Here is a 26,190-nt window from a genome sequence, read left to right as displayed (position 1 = left end):
TACTTTTATTATTTGCATTTATTCTTTTATTACTAGATTATTTTTTAGTGATTTGATTCCTGGGAAAGTCCTGTATAAATAGACATAATAATATAAGAAGAAGAAGAATTGATATTGATGATAATAATAAATGTGTGGTTTTCAGAACACAAGTCACAGATCCTAAAGTACTAAAAAAAATAAGACAAAAAACCATGAGTTATTCTCCGGAAAATATGGTACATTGTCATGTCCTACTGACTTTCAATCCCCTTCTCTCCAGAGCATTTCTCCATCTGTCCAGGCTGGTCTCAGCCTGCTCTCTACTGTTATGACAGATCACGCTGTCATGTGCAAACATAATCCATGGAGGTACTTGTCTGGTCTTGTCCACCCACCTGTCAATTACCAGTGCAGACAAGAAAGGGATTTGGAAAGGATTTGATCTTTGACGTAATCCCACCTCCAACGTAAACGCATTTGACTGCTATCACCCAATCCTTGAGGTTCTCTGCCACTCAAAACTTATTTAGTCAACACCGCAGATCTTCTCTTGGCAATCTGTCATAAGCCTTCTCTAAACACACACTCACAACATGAATAAAAGCTTTGTGAGTGTCTAAAGACTTACTTACATCAGTAGATGGATGCCGTGGTCATATCAACAATTATTGTATCAAACATTTTAGAGTTACTTAATGAGTAAGAGATTGTGGTATGAATTTATTATGAGAACATATTGATTTAATGTAATCTTGATTTTCCAACATGTAACAATGTTTTCTTCAAATTTTTGTCTTTTTAAACTCTTATTACTATTTAAGTCTTTTTTTTTTTTCTTTTGCTTATGTTGCTATAGAAAGCCAATTGTTTAATGTGTGCAGAATTGAGTTTTGCACTATTAATGTCATATAATAAAGCTGTCACATTCTTAAACAGTTTATTTAGTTTATTTATTTTATGTTATTGTCCAGTTCACCAATAAGTAACATTGTTTTGTCCTGTTGTTGGGTGAAGCAGAAGAAGAAAATGATGCAGAGAACATGTCCAAAAGCAATGGAAGGGGAGGAAGGCCAGAAGTGTAGAAGTGAGTGTGAGACTTTAAATGTTGGCTGTGTGACTGAAAAAAGGGAGATAGTTGGCTGATATGATGGAGAGGAGAAAAGTAGTAATAGTAGTAGCAAGAGTAATGAAGAGTGCATGCAGGGAGGATAAAGGTTGCAGGAATTATTAGTGATAGAATGCAGACTGAGGTCCACTGGCACCCTCTCTGCGGTGCTGGTATAGCCTTTTGTGTAAAGGTTGCTTAGTCTCACCTATGTAGTGTTCGTTACAGTTTTCCTGAGAGGGCGCCAGTGGACCTCAGTCTGCAGTTCATCTCCACCTTAAGACACTAACCACACGTTTGAGGACAAGGAAGTTAAAATATTAGCCAGAGAGAAGAAATGGTTTGAGAGAGGGGTCAAGGAGGCATTCTTTGTGAAACGTTTGAAACCCAGCCTTAACCGGGGAGGGGGTCTGAGACACGCTTATCCCCTGTTTACAATGGGGTACTCAGGTCAAAGCAGTTTCAGTCTTTTGTTCATGGTAATGAGTCATTCACGTCATCAGCAGAGTCGTCAAAGGAGCCATCAGGAGAGGGTCCATCCCATCAATAAGAGGGACAGCTGCCCTGTCATTAGGAGGGTGCTAACTAGAGCACAATAGGTGCTAATTAGAGCTATTATTTAGTCACTAGCCTATAGCAGTCTGCCTCTCGGTAGGAGGGGTCTGGTTAGGTTTAAAACTCCAGCTTTTGTGACTTCTGATTATTCTTCTCTATAAGAGTCAAGACAGAAGTCAGACCACCAGAGCAAGAATTTTAGCTGAGGAGGCTTCTGCGATTTGAAGCGAAACGTCCTCGCGTCAAGCAACCCGGTCCAGTCGAAGATTCAAGCTTCTCTACTATGGAAACTACCTGGACAACTGAGAGCCTACACAGAAACAATACTCCTGAGCCATATCCACAAAGCATCCTAAGGCTAAAATCCTAGTGATGTAATTTTAATAAAAATCTTTGAATTCCTGGAATTCTTATACATATCTTAGGATTGCCCCTGGGTAAAATAAAAATTGTTCACAAACCACCTTAGGCCTTAAGAGAGCTCCTAAGGTGTCAAAGTGTTAAGAGTAAGGAGGAGGACTTCTAAGAAGCCTAAGAGTGTCTTAAGATGATAAGAAGAAAAAACAGAAAAGATGGAGAGGAAGGGGAGATATTCTCTGTTTGTTGAATGGCAGTGATTCAGTAACACGCTACCGGCTTGGTGCAGGATAATTCCTCATCAGGAATGAGCTTACTTTTCCCACCCAGCGTAGTAACGTAATAACGCCTGAGATAAAGATCATCACAACATTGTCATACCTTTTTGGGGTTTTTGTTACTTTATCTGTTTGCACTAGGCATGTGAATCTCATCACTAACGACGATTCAATACACTACCAGTGATATGATACATATAGGGATACATGACGATACAATTCAACCCTGTTCCTGATTCAGTGCAATTTGATATGTATTTGATGGTGATTCAATTCCTCACAATGCGATTTGGTGCGATATGATTAATGATAGGTATTGATAAGATTATATTGATGCCATTATCGATTCTGCTTATTGATCCGATTGTTTATCAATTCCCTTATCAATACCGCTTGTGAATTTTCTGTGTACTAAAAGTAGCCTTTACAGGTTTTCTATGTCAACAACATTTTATTGAGTCTTAAAGTAAATTAATGTGAAATTGGTCATTGGATCCTTGATTTCTGGACATAAATAAAATGAATACAATCTGTACATGTTCATTGGATCCTAGATCTCTGGACAGGAATAGAAATTATAGACACAGATGTGACTCCATCGACTCTGAGCTGGCTGCGCTGCACGTCAGGATGTAATTAATAAGAAAGAGAGGATGTCTCATTTTGGGGAAAAAAACAGGTTTGGTCGGTTGCAGTTTGTATACATTACATTAAATGTATTCTGATGCAGTCACCTCAAACAGTGATTTAAGAAAATGTTTATTGCTGTCTGGCGGTGCATAGATATCTATCAGTTACCATTCTTTCCTCAAGTTTTTCCTTAACGATTATGTATCTACCCTCTTTGTTTTATTTCTTTGAGGAATCCAAATTTAACCCTGTTTGAAATGAGAATGGCAACTCTTGTATGGGAATAAAAATGAGATATAGAAAATGTTTTTATATCCAAATCTTTTTTGTTTTTCATGTTCTTGTTTAAAAAGATGGGTTTCCTGCAGATATACAATATGCCCTGCCTCCTCCTTTAATATTGCCATCACTTTTGCCCTTTTTATTGGGTTTCCCAATCCATTAACATTCAGTGATAGTTTTACATGCTTCTGCTGCATCTTGACTTGAAAAGTTTTTCAACTATATATTTCCACATGCTAAAAGAAAAAAATAAATTAAAAAAAGAAAAACAAAAACAAAAAAAACAGACCTAAACTTGTTAACAAAACAAAAAAGTGCAATACTAATCAACTGAAACATTATTCTACCACACAAAATGAAAACTATGACACAAAATGACCTCCAAAGTCTGAAGAACATCCTTCAGGTAAGTTGAGGGGGAAGAAAAGCCTCCCTTAACGAAAGGGCCCCCTTTCAGATGGTTAGCCACAGTCTTTATTGACTTGCTAGTGTGAAATTGAGTTTGCTGGCCGCGTTGGTCTCCCTCACTCCCGATCAGTCAGTACGAATGTATTTTAAAGGATAGGACAGTTATTTAGATTAACCAGTGATCCCCCCCCCCCCCCCACCCCGGTCAATCAGATGTCTGGCATTGAAACTGCCGAAGAACTTTTTTAGCCCGTGCTGCTGTGTCCAAGCCAGCATGCAGTCCCACTCTTTTCCACTGCGCGCCCCGCTGTAGGTGCGCTAGCAGATCTCTTCTTCTGGGGGTCCCTCCGGCACCTCCACTGTGAATCCCTGCTGTCTGAGCTCCTGTGCTGCAGCTCCTGCACTGTTGTACACCTGCACCCCACCGTCACAGTGGATGTGCATTTTATTAAAAGGTGTCTGAAATTGATGCCTTTTTCTTTAAGAGCTTTTTAATGTTGGAGAATGCGTTACGTTGGCGCTACATGGTAGTTGTATAATCATGGTTGAAGTACAGCAGTTTCCCTCCAATTGTAATCTTCATTCACCATGCTTTTTGAATGACCATTTCCTTTACATTATATCCCTGAAAATTAACCATAATGGACCTTGGAGATAAATTAAGGCTTGGTTTCTGTGTCAGGGATCTGTGGGCATGTATCTGTAGTTCAATGTCTTCTGGAAATTGGAGTACAACTTCTCCACAAACTCTGGCACTGAGCTGCCCTCCGCACCCTCTGGCACACCATAAATACGTAAATTATTTTGCCTAGCTCTTAATTCCAAGTCATTTAATTTATCCTCTACATTCTGTAGGTCCTGCACAGTATCAGCCTCCGAACTCCAGGCTTCAAAGTCATTAATTCTCGCTTTCATCGCCTCCACTTTAGCGTTTTGCTCCTACATAACTTGTAAATTAGCCATGAGCCGCTGATTAACGTCTTGCTTGAACTCAATCAGTTCCTCCTGTATGTCACATTTAATTTCTTCTTTAAGCATTTTAAGGTCAACTTTTAATTCAGACTTGAGTTCATTAATCTGCTTACTTATGTCTTCCAGTCCCAAACACTTAGCCGCTGCATCATCGCCATGTTGGTCTGCTGCTCGTTCCTCGTCTTCATGTTGCGCAGCCAGATTTAGGTCCTCCACCAACTTATCTCGTATCCCTTTACTTCTTCGTTTGTTTCCCTTGGTCATACTCATAATAAAATTAACTATAATATCTTTGAATTGTGCGCCAGAGGGATTAAAAGCACCAACTCACGGGAGAGAAGAACAGCTCATGCTGCCATCACGCTCTACAGCCAACCCCAAAGTCCATCAGATCACAAAAATCACTTTCAGCGATCTGCCGAATTATTATAAGCAACTTGTACCTTATTCATAACCGTAACCAAAGAGGAGAACAATATGACTCGAACATACATCAACAAAATCCAGCTACCATATAATGTTTAGATAGCTTGGAAAGTAGCTTTTAGCTAAATCTGACATATTCACACTATGTCATGAAAATGTACAGTGTTCATTAATGTGTATTGTCCCCATCAAATAAACAAGAAAGAAAGAAAGGTGAGATGGATTAATTGATCTTGTTTGTTTTAATAGATTTGCAGGTTCATGGTGGAACAAGAACGGGTTTTTTTTATTATATATTTTTAATAGGACATGGGCTTTTAGTTACAGTTTGCTGTTGTACCAGATTCAGTGCCCCCTAATAATAATAATAACTAGAGCACCATACTCATAGAGCATAAACTTCTGCCAACACTACTTTCCATTTCCACAAATTTTTACCTTGGAAAAACATTCAAGGTCAAAGTCTTGTTTCCTGTCGGAACTGGCTTTTTATAAGCTAAAATATAATACAAAAGATAAATCAAAATGGCTTTTCAGTGTTCAATCAATCAATCAACATTTATTTATAAAGCACTTTACAGCAGCCAGATGGTGTCCAAAGTGCTTTACAGTAAAAACACAGATTCATCAAAATAAAAAATAAACCACACATACAACAAAGTAAAAATAGCACATAAAAAACAACATGTCACCAACAATGTTAAAATCAAGTATCTGCTAAATCCACAAAACGGATCAGATACAGCTCAAACTTGATCTATTCAATGAGAGTGCCAGTTTGCACCTCATTGTCAAAAAATGAGTGACTGAGACACTTTTGATTGAGATATAATGCAAAAAGTATATCAAATAGGCTTTTCAATATTAAATTAAAATGTCCACAGGATCCACAATCCTGATCAGATCCGGATCAAACTTTGTCAGACAATAGTGTGAGTGTCAGTCTGCGCCTCGCTTTCAAATATGACAGTGATGGGGCATGTTTGAACAAGATATAATGTAAAATATACATTAAATGGGGTTTTCAATGTTACATTTAAATGGCCACAAAATCTGTAATCTTGATCAGATCAAACTTTGTCAGACAATAAAAGATACAATCCAACATAACGCTCTCAAATATGAAAGAAATTCAGCCTGTTTTGACAGTTACGACTTTTTGAAAGTTCATTCAATGTTTATAGATAGGGATGTTTCCAATATTCCAAGATTTTTCCTGACTTTGACCTATGACCTTGAAAATAGAATCAGTTATTGATTCAGGATATGAATCATCTGTGTAAAAAAAAAAAAAAAATATATATATAAAAATCGTGGGTGGCAGGCTGTTTACAAACAGACAAACAGAGGCAAAAACATAACCTCTGCCAAAGACGATAGGCAGAGGTGGCAATAGTCTTTCAGGATATCCTGAGTAAATATGTTAATATACAATATAGAGTATATATTTACACAATTTAATGTATACACACAGACACAAGGAATGAACAATAAGTCCATTTACAAAAGAGCCCTAATACATTTCATATTCATCCAAGCTCCACATTTATTCATAATAACTTCAATAAATGAAATCAAGATCATCAAAAGAAATGATACTACGTAAGTACAATTAGCTGGTTTAGTGGGTGGACGCAACAAATGTAGAACTTTTTCTCACTGATGTTGGGGTTTTCCACCTCACATTGTTGGTTTGACTTTAGAAGAGGTTATTCTTTATTCAGTCATTTTCATCCTCATGGTATGAAATAATGTGGGATATAGCTATCAGCATGTCCGTCCATTTATTCTTGTTAGTGCGATATATCAAGTACCAGTTCACTGATTTCATTCATATTTAACATAAGGGTGTACTTGGGTGATCCCCGACACAAGTCGATTACATTGACCTTGGGCCAATTTCAAGGTCACAGTGAAATATTCTTGATATTGTCATTGCCACACTTGTTAGCACGATGTCTCAAGAACCAGTTGACCAGTTTCATTAATATTTAGCATTAAGGTGTACTTGGGTGATCCCCTGACACTTTGGATTACTGACTTGTGGGGATCGGGGGGATATGTCATCTCCTGATGACTTGTTATAATGGCTGCTCCAGATTATGTTGTCCAGAACAACAGGTATGTTGTGCGTTAAAGAAGCTTTAACACTGGCATCTGAACTTAAGTCATCCATTTTCTGTACCCGCTTACTCCACTCAAGGGTCTCAGGGGTGCTGGAGCCTATCCAAGCAGTCACAGGTGCACAGATGTAAAATGATAAAAACCGTATTGCTGTCTAAGTACTGATGAATAAGACAGTAAAATTCTAAAAACACCTTGCATTTAGCAAATTGCAGTATTGGTAAATAAATAAAATGGTAAATGGACTGCATTTATATAACGCTTTTCCACCTGCATCAGATGCTCAAAGCGCTTTACAACAATAATGCTTCACATTCACCCCGATGTCAGGCTGCTGCCATGCAAGTGCTGGATTTTAATTCCTGCAAGTATTCAAATGATGTCGTGAAACCTCAGTTCTCACTTTGTCATCAGCCCCAAAGTGAGGAGAACAGGTAGGCTGAGCCTGTTGTCAGCAGCTCAGCTGAACAGATGAAAACTGAAGACATTAAAGAGGACTGGGGAGGATCAAAACCAGGTGGCAGCTTAGATCAAGACAGTTGTTTACACCCACATAGTGACACCATGATTTTACACACTTTTGGACCTGAAAGTCACATCAGTGATGTTGACTGGAAAGAGACCAAGGAACCTAAATCATGTTTGAACTCCCTGAGAGATAAAATGATTTCTGTTTGTGATAACAGATGTAATGTTTGTGTGAAACAATTTAACCCTGAGTGTGATCAAGGGATTGTTCACAACAGTAAACTGATGAGACACAACAGTAGTCATACATGAGAGAAAGAGAAATAGCAGATGGACATTATACAAGCCAACACAACAAAATCTGTAAATATCTACACTGGAAAGTATGCAAGGAACTGGAGGTGGAAGTAGAGGGACACGTCTGGGAGCATGAGCCAGCACCAGTCTCATCCAATGGAAAAGTGACTGTCTTTTATGACAGAGAGATCCCAGCAGGAAGACATATCGAAGGAGGTGCAGTAAAACCTGATATTGTCATCTGGAACAAGCAAGAGAAGACAGCAAAAATTATTGATGTGACAGTGACTATGGCCTGAATAGAGCTGAAATGGAGAAAATCACGAAATACCAAGACCTTAAAAATGACCTATGAACAACATGGTCATTGAAAGAAATAGATATCATACAAGTTTTGGTGGGAGCAAAAGGACTTATGAAGATGAACCTGAAGAAATACCTCGAGGCAATCCCTGGTCGCCCAAGTGCCCATGAGGTGCAGATATCTGCAGTTAAGGGAACGGTGACTATCTTGAAGAGAGCCCTTGTATACAATGCCAGTAATGATTAGGACCACAGGTATGTAGACCACAGGTTTGGGGCCCATTGCACTCTGTAAAAAAAGAAATTGAAGAGAAATAAAAAAAAAGAGGAAGACCCTTCAGCTGTTCTGTGTGTGTAAAAGCATTTGAAAATTGCCGTAAATCTAAGAGAAATAAAAATGAGAAAGACCATTTAGCTGTTCTGAGTGTGGAAAAACATTTAAGAGTAACAACTATATGAAAACACCTATGATGTTTCGTAAGGGATATAAATCGTTTAATTGTTCTGAATGCGGAAAGGCATGTTTCCTGAAGAGTCATCTGAAAGGCATATTACCATCCATACTAACAATTAATGCAGATTGTCTTGTCCACCGACAGACAGGTCACATGAGCAGGATTCAAATCCAAGTCCACATTTTTTCCCCCCCCCCACAGGCTGGCGTTAAAAGAAGCCAGCTGAGCCATATTTTTCTTTTCGTGCGATAATGGATTTCGTGAAGAAGGCTCCTGCAGTTTTATTTTGAAGGTTTATTTCAACTTAATGAAAATAACTTCCCAAGATGGCGCGTGTTTGTGAAGAACGTTTGGTAGCAGTGTCCTTTTGTCGAAAATTAACCTGATATCCATCTGAACTGAGCCATTAGAAATGATCAGCGTGTCTACTTAACCTTGATCCCAGGCTAAACGTTAACTTCAAGATTTTCAAATTGTTTTTGTGCCGTTCGTTGTCTTTCAAAGCTAGCGGAGTTAGCTTAGCCTGCTAACTGGGCCGTTTGTGTGCAGAAACACTTTGCGTCTTTGTGTGAAAATGTCTAAAGTCCAAATTCTGAGCGCGTTACTGAAGCAGAGACTACCTGCAGATGATAAAGATGTGATATTTGAGCTGTTTGAAAGAACAACAGCAGAATACGAGGAGGAACTTTGTGGTTTAAAAGAGGAGAACGAACGACAAAGAAAACTACTGGATGCTCTGACGACGAAACAGGTTTGGATTGATTCCCCCCCCCGCATTTGATAGAGTAAAATCCTGCCCTTTTTAAATCTACAACTAATGGAAAACAATTGGAGAATAAGGATTGTTATTTCTTTAAACGATAGTGGTTAAACTTCTGTCATTCAATTCATTACCAGTTTTTCAGCTTCATGGCAGAACAGAAGCAAGACTTTATTCAAAAAACGTGGAATTTCAGGCCCTGGCACCTGACCAGTCATCCGGAGCACAATGGAAATAAGTGTTTTGTGTATGCTGACAAGTGTATGTTGATTCGGCACATGTTTTGTGCCAGATGCCCTTCCTGGGTCCTGGAAAATGGGAAGGTGTGGCCTTGAACTGGGAACTTTCCACTGTGGAAACAAGCCCACTTAACCGCTTTTCCAACCAGTGTTACTTGAAGTAAAACCGCACAGGCCTATTTCCGCGTATTTGCAGAAAGCTGCAGCAGTCTGTCCTCATTCAGCTGAGCTGCATGAGTAAGGAGGCATGAGAGCAAAGAAGAGAAGAAAAAGGAAAAAAAAAAAACACGCCTTCGGCTTTATCATTGGTGGAAACTGAAGACGTAGCCAATCAGGATCATCAACCCACGTGGTTGGGGTCTCTGGGGACTTTCTGGACAAAACACCACCAAAGACAGACACCCCAGACTGCCTCCTGCTGGACAGAAGCAGGAATGACAAATTGAGATCATTCCAATACCCAAAATTAAATATCTAACAAGTCAGTCAGGTGCTCAAAATGAATTATATCTATTTTTGTTTTTTATTTATTTATTTTAATCAATTTAGCTTTACTAAGGGACTATATGACCTATTCAGAAACACTTCCATTCTAATTTTTACACTTAAGTTTATATCGCGATATACAGTGGTCCCTCGTTTATCGCGGGAGTTACGTTCTAAAAATAACCCGCAATAGGTGAAATCCACGAAGTAGTCAGCGTTATTTTTTCCACAATTATTATAGATGTTTTAAGGCTGTAAAACCCCTCACTACACACTTTATACACTTTTCTCAAAGAAGCATTAAAGGTGATAGAGAGAGGTTGAATGGGGCATTAATCCTTGTTCTGTGATGTGATATGTAGCCCAAAAAAAATTGTTTGGGTCTGTAATGGCTCAGAACCTTCCTAAAAGGCTCTCTGAAACAGCTATGTTACTATGCTGGGTTTAGAATGCCTCGTTTGCCTTTAATGGCGTCGTTTCGGAGCTTATTTGGCAACCTCATTATGAAATGCAAGTAGATGTTGGCGCTGATTGGTTGCCGTTGTTTGATTGGCTGCCCTTGCTCTCACTGAAAAGAAAGCATTATTTATTTTCATTGCTTTTATATTTTCTGTTGTGTTTCTATTCAGTTTTTTTTTGCCTCTTTCTCTAAAATTGTATATAATAATCATTAGATTATTAATATATAAACAAAAATAAATTTAAGAAATATTACAATTTGAAAACAAATGCACCCAAACGTGATGACAGCTGCAGTGCTAACTTTTAACAATGAAAATGCCATAGACATGCTAACGTGTTAGCATCGCTCCCGTTTTTAAGTTATAAAATACATCTATCAACTGTTTCAGAAGAACATAACAGGTCGGTTTAACATAGAAAAGGTAAATAATACTCACAGACGTATGCTCTTTACGGTTTTAGCAGGAGAAAATTAAGCGAAAGAAAGAATAATCGAAGCAATGCTTCAATCTGCGAAGCACTGCTTCGATTGGTTCAAGGTTCAAAGCAAAGCCGCGCTGCAGAAAAGTTGTTTACGGACCCGCTGCAGGGTCTGTAATCAATACAGAAATTATCACTTAACTGACAAACACCCCCCAAAACAACGGCCACTCTGAAGGACAGATAACAGAATCGTTAAGCACAAAGCTTATTGATGTCGGTGGATCGAGTCATTTCTTAACGATACCCGAAAGGAACCGGTTCTCGATACCCATCCCTAGCTGCTAAGGGGTTAGCTCATTCCCTTTAGAGGAACAAACCAGAGCTAAAGTGCCATTCTAACGTGCAATTCTTACAACAGGAATATGGTGCAACACAAATGTAAAACAAAAGAAAATGTGATACTTACAGGCTGTACTGATTGCTGGGGTTGATTTTGTCGCAGTCGGAACTGACCCTCTACTGAGTATTAAATGCCGACTGAAGCCAGCTCGAAATTGTGCAAGGTTTGTGAAACAGTCCTCCGTGAAATGCACAGAGCAAAGAAATAGTCGGCAGTTGTATGTAATGGGGATGCGGTTAAAAATGAATAAAAAACAGTGATTGCGTACATTGCTTTCCGTGGGAAGATCGTAGTCCGCTAAAACAGCCAGGGAAAGCACACTTTTTTTCTCCTGGGCGAGAAGATTCTTATGAACAAATTTGGCAAGCTGACCGCATTCTGTACTGTACAGGAGACATGGCACGAAGGAGACTGATTGACAATGGTGTACAGTCCCTTAGCCAGTCAGGATGCAGAACACAATGCGTGTGCTCTCCCTTAGCCAATCGCGGTGATGCCCACCAGTGCCGTGACCGGCCCGCCTGATGAGAACGCAGAACACAATGCGCTGTTAAAAAAAAAAAAGCATGCAAAATTGCAGTAAAAAAATCCGCAAAACTGCGCGGCCGCAAAAGGTGAACCGCGTTATAGCAAGGGACCACTGTATACCGTTACCGCAAAGGGATTCAATTTATATTGCAATATGAATTTTAGTCATATCGCCCAATCCTACTACTGAAACAGAATGCAAAACATCCACTATGCAAAATTTCTCCAATCACAGCCGCAGAAGCCTACAACTTCTTCTGGGTTCTCTGGGTGTCTTGGTGGCTTTCCTCACTCTTCTCCTTCTTGCACAGTCACTCAGTTTTTGAGAACAATCTACTCCACACAGATTTAGCATAGAGTGCCATACTGTTTGTATTTCTTCATTATTGATGTAAATAAAGCCCAGTACATATTCAGTGACTTGGCAATGTTCATGTATCCATCCCCTAAGAAAACTGGCAATAAAACTGATTTTTTTTTTTTTACAGGCATTATACCAAAGGGGCCAATTACCAATCAAACACATATTCTTTTGTTATTATGTCATGTTGTTTTGAATTCCAGCTTTCTGTTTCTTTACCTTTGTAAAGCTTTGTAAAAACCTGGAACTGTTAGAATGGCCTAAGCAGTGGTTCACCCCCATGAGTCTGGTCTGCTTGAGGTTTCTTCCTCAATATCATCAGAGGGAGTTTTTCCTTACCACTGTCACCTGTGTGCTTGCTCTAGGTGTTGGTAAGGTTAGACCTTGCTTGTGTGAAGCGCCTTGAGGCAGCTTTGCTGTGATGTGGCACTATATAATGAATAAATTGAATTGAAATACTTATGCAACCCATCATATTGGCTTTTATATTTTTAAATGCGCAAGAAGGTGTCCTTCACCTCTCCACCAAATGACACCTTGCATGCTGCATTTGTTATGGGATGAAATAAGATCTTGTACTTTTTGCATGAAACTGGGTATGTGGCAGGACTTTTAATCACTGAAGCCAGGGTTTTCCACCTTTGGCTGTTGGGTTTGAATTTAGAAGATGAATGTGTTACTCGTGGTCAGGTTTATAGTGATGGCTCCAGAACATGCTGTTCAGAAACCCTCTTTAACAATGTGAAGGACAACAAGACTCAGCATGTTGTGTGTAAAGAAGCTTTAACACTGACATCCTAGCTATTAAATGAGTTTCAATGGAATTTACTTAATGTGTTATTTTATATTCTTATATCAATGCACTAGTTAACAATAATCAGTTTGTCTCGTTAGTTATAGACTGAAAATGGAGGGAATGTGCATAAAAATAACTATACTTTCTAAATGATTGATGGGATATTTTTGTTAAACCTCTTAAAGTAAAATTCAACATTGACACTAAAAGAACACGGTCATTGTTTCATTTCAATTATATTGTAGTGGTGTATAGACATAAAATTACAAAATTGTACTGCTGTAGAAATATTTAAGAACCAGACTGTAAAATGAGGAAAACCATACATTTAACAAATTGCAGTATTGTCCTTCAAGATTCAAATTGTACGTCGAGTTCCTACTTAGTTGTAGTCAACTTAATTAAATACTAATACTGTTGTTGTTTATTATTATTTGTTTTATGTAGATGAACAGCGGCTGTTGGTAAAAGTTACAGAGGTTCCCCCTGAGCAACAAACATGGATGTCTTCTCTAGACCAAGAGGACCCACATCTCCATCATATTAAAAAGGATGAGGATGAACTGTGGACCTTTGAAGAACAAGAGCATCTGCACATACTAGATTTTAATTCCTCCAAGTATGCAAACGATGATGTCAGACCTCAGTCTTCACATTTTCATCAGCCTCAAAGTGAGGAGAACGGGGAGGCTGAGCCTGTTGTCAGCAGCTCAACTGAACAGATGAAAACTGACAATGATAAAGAGGACTTGGGAGGATTAGAACCAGTGGACAGATTCAATGAAGACAATTATTCCCACCCACATAGTGATGCTATGATTTCACACTGTACTGGAAATGATGTTGACTGGAAGGAGATCAAGGAATGTAAATCAGGTTTAAATGCCCTAAAAAAATGAGATAATGCCTGTTTGTGATAACAGATGTAATGTTGGTGTGGAATCATTTAACCCTGAATGTAAGCAAGGGATTGTTCACAACAGTAACCAGATGAGACACAATGGAAGTCATATGGGAGAGAAACTGCTTCTCTGTTATGAGTGTGGTGAAACATTTAATCATAAGAGCAGTCTGAAAACCCATATACTGGTTCATAAGCGAAAGAAAACATTTAAGTGTTGCAAATGTGGAAAAGTGTTTACCCAAAAGGGTAATTTGAAGAGGCATATGGCTATCCATGTGGGAAAGACCTCTTTTTTGTGTCCAAAGTGTGGGAAAAATTTTAACAGAAGCAGCAATCTGAGAACCCATCTGCAAATTCATACAGGAGAAAGACCCTTCAACTGTCCTGAGTGTGGAAAAGCATTTAACCAAAACAGCAGTCTGAAAAACCATATGCTAAATCATTCAGGAGAAAAACTCTTCAGTTGTTCTGAATGTGGAATAACATTTAAGGATAACAGTAATCTGAAAGCACATCTGCTAATTCATAAAGGTAAAAGATGCTTTCACTGCTCTGAGTGTGGAAAAACATTTAACCAAAACAGCAATCTGAAAAAACATATGTTAAAGCATACAGGAGAAAGACCTTTTCCTTGTTCAGAGTGTGGAAAAACATTTAAACAGAACAGCAATCTGAAAACTCATATGCTAATTCATACAGGAGAAAAGAAGAGATCCCAGCAGGAAGACATATCGAAGGAGGTGCAGTAAAACCTGATATTGTCATTTGGAACAAGCAAGAGAAGACAGCAATAATTATTGATGTGACAGTCCCCAATGACTATGGCCTGAATAGAGCTGAGAGGGAGAAAATCACGAAATACCAAGACCTTAAAAATGATCTATGAATAACGTGGTCATTGAAAGAAATTGATATCATACCAGTCGTGGTGGGAGCAACAGGGCTTATGAAGAACCTGAAGAAATATCTTGAGGCAATCCCTGGTCACCCAAGTGCCCATGAGGTGCAGATATCCGCAGTTAAAGGAACAGTTACCATCTTGAAGAGAGCCCTCGGATACAATGCCAATAATGATTAATGATTAGGATGCAACTGTAGACCCCAGGGTTGGGGCCCATTGCACTCTGTAAAAAAAGAAATTGAAGAGAGAGAAAAAAAAAAAAAGAGAAAAACCCTTCAGCTGTTCTCAGTGTGGAAAAACATTTAACTCTAGCAGTAATCTGAAAGTTCATATGCTAATTCATACAGGTAAAAGACGCTTTAGCTGCTCTGAGTGTGGAAAGACATTTAACCAAAACAGCAACTTGAAGAAACGTGCAAAATCATACTGGAGAAAGACCCTTTTATTGTTCTGTGTGTGGAAAAACATTTAAACAGAACAGCAGTCTGAAAGCCCATATGCTACGTCACACAGGAGAAAGCCTGTGGTAAACTATGGCTTTGGCATAGTAGACTGGCCACAGGGTGAGCTTAACAAGTTAGATACTAAAACTAGGAAGATGCTCACCCTGCATAAAATTACATACAGAAACCAATGCATGGATAGAATATATCTCCCCCGTTGAGAAGGCGGCTTAGGTCTTATGGAGATCAATCAGGCTTATAGAGCATCTATAATAAGTATTGGGCAGTACTTAAAGAGCTCTCAAGAAGTTATGAAAAAGGTTATGCAACATCATATTAAGACTATGCCACAACAGACCTCTATTATTAAATTGGCAGAAAACTTTGGAGATCTCTTGCAAGAGAGAGAAAGCAATGATCTGACACCTGCAACAACACTAGCAAGACAGGCCAGGGAAAAATACAGCAAAAGAGAACAAAAACATCGAATGAACAGATGGAAACAGCACAAAAGGGCTGGCCGATTCCAAGAAGAACTTGAAAAGGAATACATAGACAAAGAAGGATCTATGCGGTGGCTTACAAATGGAGAACTTGGTTTTGATGGAGAAAGAATTATAGTTGGAGCGCAAGATCAGGGACTACTAACAAATGGCTTCAAAAAAATGGCAGGAATTTCACAGAATGATCAATGCCGATTCTGTCATGCAGCTGTTGAGAGTGTAAACCACTTAGTATCAGCATGTCAGATTCTCATGGCAGACGGACATTACACAAGCCGGCATAACGATCTGTAAATATCATTTGAGTTCAATGTTCTAAAATGAATTTTTGCCATCAATAAGCTTTTCTGAAGTTGCTTAACCAGTACAATAGTCCATGTAAAGAAATTATGAATAACTCTTTTATTTTTGCACTGTGACAGTTCACATTCGATCAGATTTCTTTTTTTTTTTTGGACTGTGTGAGAGACGAGGCATAATCCTGCTGTTTTGTCTGGAGTGTGAACATGTTAATTCTGGGTTTGGGGTCACATGTATACAGAAAATGTCAAGATTTGAATCTGCTGTCTGGGATGTTAAAGGATGGCCAGACTAATTCTATCAGGTGTGCTGCAATCTCACAGGCTTTTATTTTGAAATACAGGCTCTTATTGCTGAAGTGTGGCTTAAACAGGCTTTTGTTTTCAAAAATTACTGATTTCTCAAAATATTGGTCCAGTCAAATTGAATCCTCATGAAAAACTACATAAGTATGCCAAACGACGAAAGCCGGATCTTTCTGGATTTCACTTGATGCTCCGGATACACAAACACACAGAGACCACTTTCCTTTTATTATTATTATTATTATTTCATGCATTGATTTTAAAAAATGTATTTTTTTCTTTTAATTTTTCTTTTTTATACTTTATTACTATTTAACAGTTCTTTGGAATTATACTACTGTGGAAAACTGATTGTGTTCAGCATGTGTAGAATGGAGTTCTGGAGTGTATGAATGTATTATAATGAAGCACTTGCATTCATAAATATGTGTATTTTATTCTTTCATATAGTAATGTTGTCGAGTTCATTGTAAATGGGTCACATCGTGCTGTAATGTTCTTCCCAGTGATAAACAACATGATGAACAGCAAATCTCAGGAGTTGTTTGTTAGCAGATTTAGTGTTGTGGTGCTGTAGAAAGAAAAGCAAAGGTTTGTGTAAATTTAAAGCTGTTGAAATATTTTGGTGTATGAGGTTCAACAAGAAGTAAATGTTAAATGGACTGCATTTATATAGCGCTTTTCCATCTGCATCAGACGCCCAAAGCGCTTTACAAATAATGAGAACTTACACTTAATCTTTACTTTTGCTGTTATGCTGTGCAGAAACGCTTGCCACACCCCTTCCCATTTTAAATACATTTATTGATTAATCGTATTTATTTATTTTTAAATTAAACAAGTAGCGGTGCCCTTGGTGGCCCCCAGACCCCTCTTTGGAAATGAAAGAAACTGACAGGCTCATTTCAAACTTCATGGACCTTTGAATGCACACATATGAGGAATGTGTCATGGAGCATATGCTGGTGTCAACTTTACAACATACAATATAAGTACAATGTATTATTGTATATATTGAGCAGATAATATTTAACATTGTAGACTATGTATACACAGCTGGGAGGATTTGGGACAATGGAGATGAAGTGTGTTGTCCAAGGACAGATCGTGTGACTGGAAATCCGACCTAGGTTTATGTATCTGTAACCCAGCAGTTCATCCAGTAAGTTATGTACAACACGTTTTTCTATATAAACAAATCATTGTCAAATACATAATTTGTGTTGCCAAGAAGCAATGGCATACTTTATAACTTGGTATGAACATAGAAAACACAGCAGTGTAGGTCCAAAAGGGGAATGAGGATTCACAAAACACTTTCAAAATATGAAAGTTACCAAACAGATAACCGCTGTGTTTACCTTCTCATGGAGACAACTGCTGTGCTTAGTGGGTTCCTGGTGAGTGTAGAGTATGAAAAAGTTGGTTCTCAGTAATTGTACTTTTGCAGAAAACAGGTCATTGCTACTCGTTTAGCACTTTCACATATTTGTCCTTTTTAGTGATGTTATTCAAGTAATTTGACAACCGATTTTGTCAAGAAAAGGATGTGCAACAGCACAGACTCTCTCTCCTAATGCCAAAGAAGCCAGAATAGCTATTTGTCCATATGGGAAAGGGGGCGGGGGAGGACGCAAGTGTATATTCCACCGATGCCCTCAAATGCTGACCTTCCCTTCTCACTAGTGTGTCTGATTTCTATTACTCAGTCTGAGGAAAACACAATTAAATTTGTTTAACTCGGATTTTGAAGAGGGATGCTTTACTCGTGGTCAGGTTTATATTGGCTGATCCAGGACATGTTCTCCCAAAATGCTCTATATTTATGAAGGACAAGACCAGAAATGTCTGTTATATATAAAAAAAAAATCCTTAAAATTTTGTTGAGTAGTTCTTTTGGCAGCATGGACAAGTGTTTAGTACACTTGTTTCCAGAGCAGAAGGATCCTGGTTCAAGATCATTCCTGCCTGTTCGATGTGCAATGTGGAATTGCATCAGGAATGGCATCCTGCGCAAAACTTGTGCCAAATCAACATGCAGATCAATTGCTTATCTGCTGTGGCAACCCCAAGTAAAAAAGGTAGAAGCTTAACTTACTTGTTTTGAATTATTTGTCACTTTAGAATTAATGAATTCTAATAAATATGGTGGATTTTGTGAAGAGCCTCCTGCAACTTTATTTTGAAAGTCAAAAGTGGAAGTGACGTAGTTTTGCACCTTCCCAAGATGGTTCGTGTGTGAAGAGGCTTTGATAACAGTTTTGGCTACAATTAACGTGATTTTCAGCTGAACAGAACCATTATACGTTTTCGGGTACCCGCATCAACCCAGATTCAACTTGAATAACTTCAAGATATTTATTTACTTTTTTCTTCTGCCGTTCGTTAGCTTCCAGAGCTAGCGGAGTTAGCTTAGCCTGCTAACTGGGCCTTGTGTGTGTAGAAACGGTTTGTGTTATTGTGTCAAAATGTTTAAAATCCAAATTCTGAGAGCGTTACTGAAGCAGAAACTACCTGCAGATGATGAAGAAGAGATATTTGAGCTGTTTGACAGAACGATAGCGGAGTACGAGGATGAACTTTGTCGTTTAAAATTGGAGAACGAACGACAAAGAAAACTACTGGAGACTGTTTTTAACTCTGACGACAAAACAGGTTTGTTAACTCACTGTTCGCATTTGATCAAGTCACATTTCATATACTGTCTTTATGTCAATGTTGAGTTTTATTTAAAGTCGTTGATTCGTGACAATCTGCTTGCTTCTTTCATCTAGTTATCTTTTTAGTGATTTACGAGGGCTGTCCATAAAGTATAGGGCCTTTTTATTTTTTTTCAAAAACTATGGATTTCATTCATATGTTTTTACGTCAGACATGCTTGAGCCCTCGTGCGCATGCGTGAGTTTTTCCACGCCTGTCGGTGACGTCATTCGCCTGTGAGCACTCCTTGTGGTAGGAGTCCTCCAGCCCCTCGTCGGAATTCCTTTGAGAAGTTGCTGAGAGACTGGCGCTTTGTTTGATCAAAAATTTTTCTAAACCTGTGAGACACATCGAAAATTAAGCTGGTTTTCGGTGAAAATTTTAATGGCTGATGAGAGATTTTGAGGTGATACTGTCGCTTTAAGGACTTCCCACAGAGCGAGACATCGTGCAGCGCTCCCAGGCGCCGTCGTCAGCCTGTTTCAAGCTGAAAACCTCCACATTTCAGGCTCTATTGATCCAGGACATCGTGAGAGAACAGAGAAGTTTCAGAAGAAGTCGGTTTCAGCATTTTATCCGGATATTCCACTGTTAAAGAATTGCTGTTGGTGCACAGGACAGGAGGATCTCCAACACAAATACAACTCCCATCTCTGGATGGAGCTGCACCTTAAACAGAGAAAAAACATAATCAGGCATCAGAAAGACAAAAAATACTGTATAATTTGCCAGCATTAATCAACAAGAAAAACAGAAGAAATACTAAGGTGATCGCCGGCCACTAGCCCTAAACTTCACTAAAAGACCCAGAATTTAGGTAAAGTTGAGGTTGCAGCCCACTCCAATTGCTAATAACATGAATTAAAAGCGTAAAAAGCATAAAACAAAACTGTACCAGTATGCTAACCATATGAGGGTGATTCTTAGACTACGGGCACTTATGTCCTTTGATCATATTGCATGAAAAACAGAAAAAAGGGGAAATTCACACTTTTATAGTTATCTTTACAATGAAAGTGTGTTAAGAAATTTGTTCTAGTAGTCTATGATGACTTTTTCACCTTTTTTCAGCATCATTATATGCAAATATTGCCGTTTTGTGCTTGTCCCACACCCAGACTTTTGATCTTCAATGATAAAAATGAATGGTAAAGAAACATTTTTTCTAATGTTTTAAAATATCTCTGAATAAAATATAAGTAAAATAATCAAAACATAATTGGGGTATTCAATGTCATACAACTGTTGTGATTTTTTTAAACAAAATGTAGTTGTCCCACACTATTGCCGTAATTTCCACCACAACACTAATGTCCCTTTAAACAGTTTGTATGAAAGATTGTTTGGGTAGTTTCTATGGAGATAAACAGTGACATCAGAGCACATGTATATAACGCCAAATCACAACAAACAGTTGCCCCAAGGCGCTTTATATTGTAAGGCAATGGTGTGGTGGAAATTACATTTACAATGCCAATAGTGCAAGTAGTTAAAGAATCACCCATGAAAGGGAAAATAAGTGCGTCTTAAGTCTGGACTTGAAAGTCTCCACAGAATCTGACTGTTTTATTGACGCAGGGAGATCATTCCACAGAACAGGGGCACGATAAGAGAAAGCTCTGTGACCCGCAGACTTCTTTTTCACCCTAGGGACACAAAGTAGTCCTGCACCCTGAGAACGTAAAGCCCGGGCTGGTACGTAAGGTTTAATTAGGTCAGCTAGGTAGGGAGGTGCCAGTCCATGAATAATTTTATAGGTTAGTAGCAGAACCTTAAAATCTGATCTCACTGGGACAGGAAGCCAGTGAAGAGACGCCAAAATGGGTGTAATGTGGTCAAACTTTCTGCTTCGTGTCAAAAGTCTGGCTGCAGCATTTTTAACCAATTGGAGAGCCCTAATGCTGGACTGCGGTAAACTAGAAAATAGAACATTGCAGTAGTCCAACCTAGAAGAGATGAACGCATGGATCAGGGTCTCAGCATCAACCATAGACAGGATGGGACGAATCTTCGCTATATTTCGCAGGTGGAAGAAAGCAGTCCTAGTAATATTTCTAATATGGAGACCAAAGGACAACGAAGGATCAAAAATTACCCCAAGGTTCCTCCCTTTGTCAGTGTGATGTATGACACACGAGTCGAGGCTGAGTGTTAACTGGTCAAATTGATGCCGATGTCTCACTGGACCAAGAACCATCATTTCAGTCTTATCAGAGTTTAAAAGTAGGAAGTTTCTAGACATCCAACTGTCACCAAAGTCCTATTAAAAAAAGTCTCTGCTGTCATTCGCGTTATTGTGGCCTGCTTAGCTCTGGTGTATTACACTGGTCAACATGATTTTTCTTACATGGAGTTTTTCAACGGATTTTTGGTCATTTGGGGTGCTGAATCCGAATCTGGTGTTAGTTTTTGCCAGTCACATCACATTTAAGGGTGATTCTTAGATTACGGGCACTTATTATGTCCTTTGATCATATTGTATGAAAAACAGAAAAAAAGGGGAAATTTCACACTTTTATAGTTATCTTTACAATGAAAGTGTTTTAAGAAATTTGTTTTAGTAGTCTATGATGACTTTTTCACCTTTTTTTCAGCATCATTATATGCAAATATTGCCGTTTTGTGCTTGTCCCACACCCAGACTTTTGATCTTCAGTGATTAAAAATGAATGGTAAGTAAGTCCCTTCGGCGGCTCCCTTGTTTGCACTCGGGGTCACCACAGCAAATCCAAGGTGAATCTGCATGTTGAACTGGCACAGGTTTTACGCCGGATGCCCTTCCTGACGCAACTCCACATTACATGGAGAAACTTGGCAGGGGTGGGATTTGAACCCGGAGCCTTCTGCACTGAAACCAAGCGCATTAACCACTTGGCCACCACCCCTTATAAAAATGAATGGTAAAGAAATGTTTTTCTAATGTTTTAAAATATCTCTGAATAAAATATCAGTAAAATAATCAAAACATAAATAGGGTATTCAATGTCATACAACTGTTGTGATTTTTTTTAAACAAAATGTAGTTGTCCCACACTATTGCCGTAATTTCCACCACAACACTGTAATGTCCCTTTAAACAGTTTGTATGAAAGATTGTTTGGGTAGTTTCTATGGAGATAAACAGTGACATCAGAGCACATGTATATAGCGCCAAATCACAACAAATAGTTGCCCCAAGGCGCTTTATATTGTAAGGCAATGGTGTGGTGGAAATTACATTTACAAGGCCAGTAGTGCCAGTAGTTAAAGAATCACCCTTAAGAATGACAGGGTTTTTCTCTATATTGTCATTATATGTATTATCAAATATTAATGTCTTCACTTTGATGTACTCTCTGTAATCATGTCTTTGATTCTGTTCTCTATTTTTCATATATACGTATATGCATGTGTGAAAGTTCATGTACCATTATTCCTTTAAATAATTACTTAGTGTCAAAAGCAATCATATACGCTGAATGGTTCAAGTGATCATTAAGACTGTCAAACGAGAAAAGTGAGCAGATGATCTTTGACCATTCAATGTGCAGATTGTTTTGCCAGAATGTCAGACTGGTTGGCTAGGGTCATGTTTGGCTAATTGCAGATGTGTACTTTTGATTAATGGTTCAGCCTTGAAGAAGAGCATTGTAACTGGAACATGGTTCAAGGGCTGGACAATGTTATGGAAAGCTTAGGAAACTGAGGGCTCAAAAGCCATAACAGTTTTCATATCAATGTGAGACCAGACTTTGTGTCTTTCCATTGTTTTGTGATATTGTCACTCCTATATGCTGTATGTAACGATATTCAATAGAAAGGAGAGGCAAATGGGCGGGACCTTTGGGACGGACAACAGTTCTTTCTGAGGGAGCTTCTCGTTGGTCCTCTCCTGTACAGGACAAAGAAATTCAGTATCTCTTGCGTGATCATTTCTGTGTGTAAACAGTTGTTCTTTTCAGGTCCACCTCTGAACAACTCTGACAGTGAGATACGAAAACACACTTCTTGTATTAAGCATTGAAGGAAAAGCTGCAGTCTCGCACACCTCTTCCGCACCATAAATGATATTGCAGCTCTTGTTAACATTTCATGAACCTAATTTAAAAATTCTGCTTTTGAAGCTTCTTTTGTACATGATTAGTAGCGCCAAACTCATGCGTGAATGAGCAACCTTTGCGTAATCCATCAATATGGAACATGCAGATTGCAAAAAATGTGATGTGATAGAGGAAATCTGAGCTCAGATTCAAATTCACCAAAAAATTAGCCAAAATCAGTTATCAAAGTCCATGTAAGAATTTTTTTTTTGACCAGTGTTATTGCTCCACATTAACTGTTATTGTTGACTCTCAGCGCATTCAGACTTAAGGTGGTGCAATGGTGGAGAGTCAAACCATCCGCTAAAGGCAGAAAACTGTCCAAAAGCCGCATTGACACGTTAGCGTTTGTGTGTTCTCTCTGTCTTACTGTGTAGTGACAACACAGAGGAACAGTAGCACACCAGTGCTGAGTTTTACAAACAGTACAAGCTTTGATTTTCTTTCAAGCTCTGTCCTCTGGCTGTGACATAGCCAGTTAGCATGGCTACAGTTTGCATGGATACAGCCAGCAGCTAAAATGGAGGTGCACACTTGCGATGAGTTAAAACTAGGGCTTTGTTTTGTTTTTCCAAATACGCCTAAAATCTCTTCCTAATGATGGCATGACATAAAACATGCTGATAAACCCCCCTCTCAATCAGTCATGCTTTCCACATAAATACATGCTGTGCAATGCGCTCTTGATAATGTTTAAAAATGCTAAAGTATTCTTTATCCAATTACTTGAATAAGCAATGAAATGATCAATAGAATACTTGATTTAAAAAAATATTCAATAGCTGCAGCCCTACTGGGAAGCTTAAAATAAGTGAATTCCATACTAATAGCAATTTGTGATTTTGCGTATGGTACCGTGTCAGAAGAAATGGCGCATCTTATTGGTGAGCAAATTGTGGAACAAAGTTTTGACGTTATTCTCTCTTTACATTCTTATGCTGTTGTGCTTTCTGGCAGTTAGCAACCAGTAGCAGCATTACGGTCAGTAACTGTAGGTAGGGCAGTCCGCAGCTGGAGCATTTTGCAAAATATGGTGAAACAACTAAACTGTGGTGGCTCGGTCAGCTGGTGACCAGCAAACAACCCCGAAGCACAGTCTGCATCATTTTACTGCTCAGCCCAACAAAGCCAAGATGCTTTTCAGCAGCCCTCGCATTAATAAGTAATAGCCAGTCAGTAATAGCCATATTTCCAAGTTAAAATAAGTTCAAGTTTCTTAGTAAAACTTACCTGGATTATTTATATCATTTACTGGATGACTAATGTTGATGTAGAAGCTGAAATTTTCACTAAAAATTTGACTCTTAGTGAAAAATTCTTAGTGAATATTTTTGTGGTGAATATTCTGCCTTGGAAATTATTCAACTTGGAAAACGGTGAATTTTTCAAATGGGAAAGTCATTTCTGTCCAAAATTCAACTGCTTGATATATTTTCAAGATAAACAAATAGTTTTTGTTTATTTTTTTTATTTACAGGTACTTCATTCTATCATGTACTTATCCATATATGACATTTTATCTAATATGTTTAGATACTGGAAATATAAGGCCAATTTCAGTGCAACCCCAGCACTCTACGATACTGTGAAAATGCCAAAATCTGGGTTTAGTTTATTAGCTGTTGGGGGTCTAAAATATCATTCATTTGAACATCTGACTCTCCGCTCTGCCCAGGATGCTACATATAGCCAAGGTCAGAAGAATAAGAATAAAAATCAACCATGCTATTTAGTCACCGTATATACGTAGCCCCCCGGGCCTATATTCTGAATTCTTAGATGAATTTGGTGAGTTTCTGTCTGACATGGCAACCCGTGCAGATAACATTCTGATTGTTGGTGACTTCAACATTCATATAAATAAGCCTTCAGACCACCTCTGCAAATCATTTATGGACATTATGGATGAATTAGGATTCCAGCAGTGTCTTCAGGGTTTAACACACATTAGTGGAAATACCCTGGATTTAGTGGTGACAAAGACACAAAAACAATACAACAGGGGATAGGCTGCCACTCGTGTGATGCCATCTTACATTTAGATCTGTATCAAATTAATTAAACTGAGTCCCCAAATAAGTGCATGTGCAAGAAGACAATCCCTTGGCAGTACTTTGTATGATGAATTCACTTGGCATAGTGTTGGCTTGTATTACTTTGGATGATGAATTTGGAGACAGTCTTTAAGATATTATTATTATTAATGCCTGTTTTTATATATAGATCTGCAGCAGCTGTTGGTAAAAGAAATGGAGGTTTCCCCTCAGCAACAAGCATGGACCTTTAGTCTGGACCAAGAGGACTCAGAACTCCATCACATTAAGAAAGAAGAGGGGGAACTGTGGACCTGTGAGGAACAAGAGCACCTTCAAGTGCTGGAGGTTAAGTCCTCCATGTACACAATCGATGATGTCACGTCTCATTCCTCACATTGTCATCAGCTCCAAAGTGAGGAGAACAGGGACGCTGAGCCTGTTGCCAGCAGCTCAGCAGAACAGATGAAATCTGAAGCGGGTAAAGAGGACTGGGAAGGATCAGAACCAATTGAGAGGTTAGATCAAGACGGTTATTTACACCCACATAGTGAATCCATGATTTCACGCACTTCTGGACCTAGTAGAAATCATGTCATTGATGTTGACTGGAAGGAGAGCAAGGAAAGTAAATCAGTTTTAAACATCCTTAGAATCCCTGTTTATGACAACAGATGTAATGCTAGTGTGAAACCATTTAACTCCGAGTCTGATCAAAGGATTGTTAACACTAGTAATCTGATGAGACATACAGGAGAGAAACCGTTTAGCTGTTTAAAGTGTGATAAAACATTTAATCTAAATAGCAATTTACAGACCCATATGTTGATCCACACAGGAAACCAGAAATTGTTTAGCTGTTCAGAATGTGGGAACATATTCAGCCAGAAGAGCAGTCTGAACACCCATATGCTAATTCATACAG

At 38.6% G+C, this 26,190-nt stretch overlaps 1 protein-coding gene and 1 long non-coding RNA gene across 2 annotated transcripts in view; one reads left to right on the top strand and one right to left on the bottom strand.

Annotated features, from left to right (window-relative positions):
• Positions 1 to 26,190, top strand: part of LOC117525970 (gastrula zinc finger protein XlCGF49.1-like) — a 44,196-nt gene that overhangs the window by 15,323 nt on the left and 2,683 nt on the right. The window lies entirely within an intron of this gene.
• Positions 9,119 to 25,973, bottom strand: LOC117525978. Its single transcript, XR_004565178.1, has 3 exons — positions 25,960 to 25,973; positions 23,898 to 23,900; positions 9,119 to 9,376 (listed from the first exon to the last, which is right to left on the bottom strand). It is a non-coding gene; the product is annotated as an uncharacterized LOC117525978 (long non-coding RNA).

The sequence above is a fragment of the Thalassophryne amazonica genome, chromosome 15 (genome assembly GCF_902500255.1).
Source record: "Thalassophryne amazonica chromosome 15, fThaAma1.1, whole genome shotgun sequence".
In the NCBI taxonomy this organism is placed as follows: Eukaryota; Metazoa; Chordata; class Actinopteri; order Batrachoidiformes; family Batrachoididae; genus Thalassophryne; species Thalassophryne amazonica.
This window is presented reverse-complemented; position numbering and strand designations above follow the sequence as displayed.